This window comes from Vipera ursinii, assembly GCF_947247035.1.
Source record: "Vipera ursinii genome assembly, chromosome: 1".
NCBI lineage: Eukaryota > Metazoa > Chordata > Lepidosauria > Squamata > Viperidae > Vipera > Vipera ursinii.
The window spans coordinates 28881850-28889742 of NC_139512.1; positions in this window are offsets into that span (position 1 = coordinate 28881850).

The window sequence follows — 7893 nt, forward strand, 5'->3', positions numbered from 1 at the left end:
AGAAGTTATCTTCTGTGTAAGGTAAATCTCTTTATCTTCTAATCAAAACAGGCTGTAACCCAACTTGGAGTTTTAAGACAGATTGCACTGTTTTGCTAGTTGACATTCCAATGATATTTCAATCATATTTTCAAATCTTCACCCTCCTCTGTATTCACTCTGATTTGTCACTGTCCTTTTTGAACAATCTTGCCCAGAACTAGACATAGTACAGAGAGGACCTCCTCAGGGTGCCGTCGGCCAGACAATGTCGGCTGGCGACCCCTAGGGGGAGGGCCTTCTCTGTGGGAGCACCAGCCCTTTGGAACCAACTCCCCCTTGAGCTTCGGATGGCCCCGGACCTCCGGTCCTTTCGCTGCAACCTCAAAACTTTCCTTTTCCATCAGGCTGACCTGGATTGACGATGGGTTTTTAAAATGTTTTAATTTTTAACTGTAGTTAATTTATTTTGTGGCTGTTTATTTAATTCCTTTTAATTTTTGTATTGTTGTTTTTATTGTTGTTATCCGCCCTGAGTCCTTCGGGAGATAGGGCGGCATATAAGTCCCAAAAATAAATAAATAAATAAATAGTATTTCATACGGGATCTAACCAGGGCACGAGGGAGTGAAACAATTACTTCCCATGATTTGTATGTTCCTGAGATTGTGTTGTCCTTTTTAGCAACTGCATCACATGCTGGCCTGTGAATAGTTTGGTATAATCGGAGAAACTTGGATCCCTTTCATATGTACTGCCAAGACAGATAGGGATGCTTGCATTCTGTCTTGACTACATCTTAGATGTGCACAAAACCCCATGAACTAATAATATACTTCAAATGTACAACTCTGCCTTGATGTATCATGTTTGCATTGTGAACCCTGGAAGAACTCTGATGACTTTCTTGCTATAAGCACACAAACAGCAACCAGCTATGATGCTACTTGTTGGAACAATTAACATCTAAGCAAGTTAATTGTCCGTTTCACAGACAAAAGCGGTTCCAGGACAGGCTTTATCTGGCTTAAGGAATGGACCTACCAGAAAGAGAGAAATCCATCCAAATTAAGGGTAATCAACTTACAACTTGAAACCTTATCCTAATAACCAAGGCTTTCAGAAGCTATCAATTTAGGCCCGTGGCAAAGCCGACTTCTCCTTTTGCAGCAAGCTATGGCATTAAAAAATGGGGAAATTGAGAGGAAGGAGGAAGAGAAAGAAAATAAGATTTCAGAGCGAAAAAAGCTACCTTGTTGATAGCTGAACTATAGCATTAAATTAACCCAGTTGTTGGGATCATATAACACACTAAGCACACAGTCTGGATTCATACAACATAATGAACCACTACTAGCCAACCATATTTTAATCAAGGGCACTTTCATTCTATTTCAATTCGAAAGCAGTTCTGGACCTCTGTATTTCCCAACATCAGCAGTGTTTGAGGGCTGACTTGATTTATTCCTTGCTCAGCGGTAGTATTGAAACTGCTGTGATAGCACAGTGAGTTTCACTTTCTTTGTGCTTGCATTTCCCCACCAGAAGAAACTCTTGACTCATGAATCCACTTGGCTCCTGACCTTTAGATCTTGTCCATTAAGAGAAATATTCTTGGAGGCTTTGCAGCTCTCCTTCACCCTTAAGAATATTGATAGAAATTTGGTCTTTTCCTCAGGAACAACCTGAGGATATCAAGCTAATTCCCCTTCCTTCCTTCCTTCCTTCCTTCCTTCCTTCCTTCCTTCCTTCCTTCCTTCCTTCCTTCCTTCCTTCTTGTGGAGATGAAGGGATTTTTGCCATCGCAGCATCTGTAGGCAGCTCAAGGTCTGGCACTGTTTTTTTGCTTGCTCTTAGCATTTCAAATCAGCAGAAGTGATCTAGGATTACTTTTAAATTCCATGTGAAAGTTTAGGAACGTGGGAAAGTGCTTCTAGGGCATTGTGTTAAGGAGAGAAGAGAAGCAGAGAAGAAGTAATCTTGTCCATTTGGGGTTATAGCTGAAGCTTTTGTTTGCCTCAGACTTTCCAGCCTAAACAGCGATAATGTCTTAAGGAACACACACAGACACACAGACACAGACACAGAGACACAGAGACACAGACACACACACGTATATGTATATGTATATGTATATGTATATGTATATGTATATATAAAGGTAAAGGTAAAGGTTCCCCCACACATGCGTGCTAGTCGTTTCCGACTCTAGGGGCCGGTGCTCATCTCTGTTTCAAAGCCGAAGAGCCAGCGCTTGTCCGAGGATGTCTCCGTGGTCATGTGGACGGCATGACTAGATGCCAAAGGCTCACGGAACGCTGTTACCTTCCCACCGTAGTGGTCCCTATTTTTCTACTTGCATTTTTACATACTTTCGAACTGCTAGGTTGGCAGAAGCTGGGACAAGTAACAGGCGCTCACTCTGTTATGTGGCACTCGGGATTTGACCCGCCAAACTGCCGATCTTCTAATCCACAAGCTCAGCATCCTAACCCACTGAGCCACCGCGTCCCTAGATATATATATATCCATGCGACTTTGGCGTCTAGTCATGCCGGCCACATGACCATGGAGACCTCCTCGGACAAGCGCTGGCTCTTTGGCTTTGAAACGGAGATGAACACCGGCCCCTAGAGTCGGAAACGACTAGCATGCATGTGCGGGGGAGCCTTTACCTTTAGCATATATATATGGTATATATATATATATATATATATATATATATATATATATATATATATATATATATATACATATATACATATATACATATATATATACATACATACATACATACATATGTGTGTGTGTGTGTGTGTGTGTTTTCTGAGGTTTTCACGGGTGTTTGTATGTAGATCTTTGGTCATTCAGGTTTTTTCCCACGTAGAATTGAAGGTATAAGAGCAATGTTTCGACGAAATCTCATCCGCCATCCTCAGGCTGGTGGCTTCAGTTTCGTTCTTCTGGGAGCAGCAATCTTCTCCCAGAAGAACGAAGCTGAAGCCACCAGCCTGAGGATGACGGATGAGATTTCGTCGAAACGTTGCTCTTATACCTTCAATTCTACGTGGGAAAAAACCCAAATGACCAAAGATCTACACACACACACACACACACACACACACACACACACACACACACACACACACACACACATATATATATATATATATATATATATATATATATATATATATATATATATATATATATATATATATTTGCAGAATATTTTACAGCAGAAATTGTCATTGTTAATGTTGTGTAGTGGGTTCTTTGGAAGCAGGAGGTGAGATGAGAGAGTTCAAACATGAACATTGCTTTATTGAAGTAAGAGGAACAGAACTGAGAACAAAGGCTTCTATGCAGCTACTTATAAGGTTGACCACTAGGCAGGGGCCAATAGGTTTTAAGGGACCTATTCCCGCCCCCAAACCAACCAGTGATCGTCCTGGAGACTGCATGTCTGGGCAGCCAGCAACCATTACGCAGACACCCTAATTAAGCAATCTCAAGCAGCATTCAAAGACACGTGAAAACAGTTCAAGTAAAAGGCCCAATACATTACACCACTCCCTCCTAGAATGTAAAAACATTATTAAAATTATTTGAGAATAAAGTCTTGTAAATATGGTGGTGGTCTGTGCGACCTTGCAGATTGCCTGGGGGATCCAGGCAACTCCCGGTGTACCAGTTTGCCCGCCAGGCTGGGTAGACCAGGACTCATGAGTTCACGAGAGACGGATTGACTCGAGTAACTTTGGCTGGCCATTCCAGGTCAGCCCAGACCAAAGTCCAAAGTAGGAGCAGAGTTAGCACAGCGGCTGTTTTGATCGGGTTGACTTTCCCTGTCAGTTCCATCCCAAGTTGCATTCCTGGGCTTTGCCCATCTACAACCACCTCCCCTTTGTACTGACTGGTGAAGTCCTCAGAGCATGTGAAATGCCCTGTTTGGCTGCCAGTTTCTGGTTCTAGGAGCAGACCTGTTGTGAGGTCCTTGCTTTGTGGCCATTCTGCAAACCGCTTCCGCAGCTGATCAATATGGTGGTGAACGACTCGCCCCTCCCCATCCAGAGCCACCTCATATTAGAGAGGGCCCGAGACTTTAACAATTTTACCTGGCACCCACAAGTTACCATGCCCATAGTTCCAGGCCCACACTTCATTACCCACTTTCAACCCCTTTGGAGGCTTTGGGCTAGAGGTGCCTGCTGCCACCCAGTCTGGATGTAATCTGTCCAGTTTTGTGATGAGCCTTCTTCCCCAGAGAAGTTCTGCTGGGCTCTTGCCTGTTGCTGTACAAGACGTAGTGTACTGGCAAAGCAAAAAATCAGCCAGCCTGTGGTGCCAATCCCCAGTCACTATGTGTTTGAGTGCCTTCTTTGTACATACATTTGGCCTGCCCATTAGTTGAGGGGTGAAAGGGAGCCAATGTAGTATGTCTTATGAGGTTAGTCCTCAAGAAGGCTTGAAACTCTGCCGCTGTGAACTGGGCCCTATTATCAGAGACTATGATGTCCAATAGCCCGTGTGTGGCAAAAAGCTTTCTAAGCACCTGGATGGTCCTAGCAGTAGTCATATTTGCAATAGGAATTACTTCCATCCATTTAGAGTGGCTGTCTACCACTATCAAAAATTGCTGTCCCTGGAATAATTGAATCACCAACCAGAAGGTGGCTTCTCTTTTTGGATGCCTTTCTGTTCTTGCATGACTGGTGTGTAATGCCAGATTCACACTTCTCCCTGTCGAAAACAAGTTTTTCATCTTGGACCACGATCCCCTGCTTATTTGAGTTATTATCACAGATACCTTTACCTGTCTCCTTAATGTCCTTATTAAGGTCCGAAAGGGCAATGTATCTGTTGTGCAGGGACACAGCAAAAGCTTTGGGTTTATGGTTCACAGATCTCACCCTGACAGATCCCACGGTTGTCCACACTGCCCTTCTCCTGCAGGATCTTTGTGGTAGAGGGGGCTGATAGCACGGAGGCTCAATAGGGTAGAAGGGCTGAACTGGACACCTAATTTCTGCCTGAAGAGCACAGATTACAGACCCTAGATAAATAATCTGTCCTTGTAGACTAGTGATTTGTTTACAGATAGGACAGTTTCCAAGTTTGAAAAGGGTACTGCGAAAGACAGCTGCAAATCAGGTGTTGCACTGAACTAAGCCAGACATGCTGAGTTACAACGAATCTCAGATGCACTTGCCCTGAATGTACCGCTGCTGTTTTTGATATTTAGTTATATAATTTGCGCGCCATTAGGCGCGCGGGCCGCTACTTTTTTGGTGCAGCCCTTCCAAAACTTACAGCATGTGGCACTTCCCAGCAGCTCTGAAAGTTGAAATTCTGCTGAAAAGCGATGGAGATCCAATGAGGGCCCCAAATGCAGTTCAAATACAATGCAAACCAATCAGGGCTCTAGCTCCTTTTTTGGTGCAGCCCTTCCAAAACTTACAGCATGTGGCACTTCCCAGCAGTATTGTGTAGTGGGTTCTTTGGAAGCAGGAGGCAAGACGAGAGAGTTCAAACAGGAACATTGCTTTATTGAAGTAACAGGAACAGAACTGAGAACAAAGGCTTCTATGCAGCTACTTATACGGTTGACCACTAGGCGGCAGCCAATAGGTTTAAAGGGACCTATTCCCGCCCCAGAGCCAACCAATGATCGTCCTGGAGACTGCATGTCTGGGCAGCCAGCAACTGTTACGCAGACACCCTAATTAAGCAATCTCAAGCAGCATTCAAAGACACGTGAAAACAGTTCAAGTAAAAGACCCAATACATTACAGTTAGAATCCCAATAAGGAAGGAAACTGATTTGGTCAGTGAACTTCTCCTTCTTTCTCTTTTTATATATTTTAACAAATATTTTATGACTTGTAAGCCTGATTGCAATGTGCATGGTAAAGTACCTTACGTATTTCTAAAGTCTTTTTTTAAAAATTACATGCAAAAGAAAATATAAAAAAATCATCACAGTTATTTTGAAATGTAACAAATACAATGAGTTCCTTTGTCTCACTTACACAATGATATCTGTTTTAATATCCTTCCTGGATTTTACTAAAATGGGTCATAGAAACACAAATCCTTTACAAATCTAGCTTACAGTGACAAAGCAGTGCAAACATGCTTCTAATGTGATCAGCTAAAAAGTTAAAGTTTCATATTGCTACCTTAAATTTCCTCTCCTTGAGAATGGTAACTTTAAGTGAGGGGAAGCCTCAGAAATCACTGCTAGTATCCTTGTCGAAGTGCTGTGCTATCTCTAAGGGACAACTTTTAGAAGTGAAATTATCATGTAAATGTTCTATGTTCACAGTGCCAATAGATATAAACTACTGTATTGGGTGTTTTTTTAAGGATTTGGGGACAAATTAAGATTGAATGATTCCAAGAACAGAATTTTTAGGCATGTGGAGAACATTGACAGCCTGGTGACACAGTGATTAAAGTACAGTGTTGCAGGCAAACTCTGCCCACAGCCTGGAGTTTGATCCTGATGGGGTTCAAAGTTGACTCAGCCTTTGATCCTTCCGAGGTTGGTAAAATGAGGAGCCAGATTGCTGGGGGCAATATGCTGACATTTGTGAACTGCCCAGAGAGTGCTCTAAAACACTACGGGATGGTATATAAGTCTAAGTGCTATTGCTATTGTATCTCCTTCCAAAATCTTAATACAGCAATACTGAAATCATAAATCGGTTTCCCTTGCTATTTGCAGAAAGCCTGAGTTTAAGTTTAAATGTCTCCAGTTCAAAACATCAAGCTAGTAGTATTAGTAAAGTTGTGTGTTGATGCTGGAAAACTGTTGCCAGTGAGAAAAATTATACTGAACTAGCAGGATCACTGATTTGTCAGACCCAGTATAAAGTAAGTGGAAAAGTAGAAAAAGTTATTTATGATTTTTATTTACAGATAGTCCTCAACTCACAACAGTTCATTCAATTACTGTTTGAAGTTAAAAATGGCACTGAGAAAGTGACTTAAGACATTTTTACACTTCTGTTCCAGCATCCCCATGGTCAAGTGATCAAAACCCAGATGCTTGGCAACAGACTCATATTTATGACAGTACAGTATGTTGTAGTCCCATTTATACATCACAAAACAGTTTATTAATCTGCTGAGTAACCGTGAGATTACTTAGATCTTCTTAAATGTTTCTCTGTAAGATGGAAGTATCGACTCTTACTACACTGCAAAGTTAAACTCAAGTGTGCTTGAATTAACGAAAAGCAAAGAGAATTAAGTTTTTGCTGTTTTGGAGTTTGGGGAAATCACATGATAATCCTTAGAGCTTCCTTCCTTTGATAGCATTTTTCTGACTGTCAACTCACTCACATATTGATTGTTTTCTTGAGAATCTTAAAAATTTTAATTCCATTTCCCAAGTAAGTGGACCTTGGCTTATAATGATGCTTGAGTCCTTTCATTGCAGTTTGTGGACCATAGTTTATATTTTAACTACTTGGCATAAACCATGGTAAATGCAACCAGGAGTTCCTGGAATTTGTGAACTCAGTATGTTACACCCTCTATTCAATTAGTGTTGAAGAGATTGTGTAAGAGATGGCTAATTATTATTTAAGCAAGGGATAACAAGCTCAGCCAAACTTTAACTTCAGCTAATTCAAGCTTCTCCCCCATCTCCCAAAAGTTTTTGCTGCGGCCTTCTTCCTTGAATCCTCCCTGTCTTGTTCCCTTGCATCTCTTGCCTCAAACTTCAACATTTTTGTTTGCTTCTAACTTTTGCTGGAAACAGATGTCTTGTTCATGAGCTTTTGCTTCAAGGCATTGAGCTGTTAATTTCTTTTTCCTTTTCTCCTGAAGCACCTTTCATTATACCTCACCATTTTTCAACTGCTACAGTTTCTGTGGTGAAGAATTAGAATGGAGTGCTGAGTT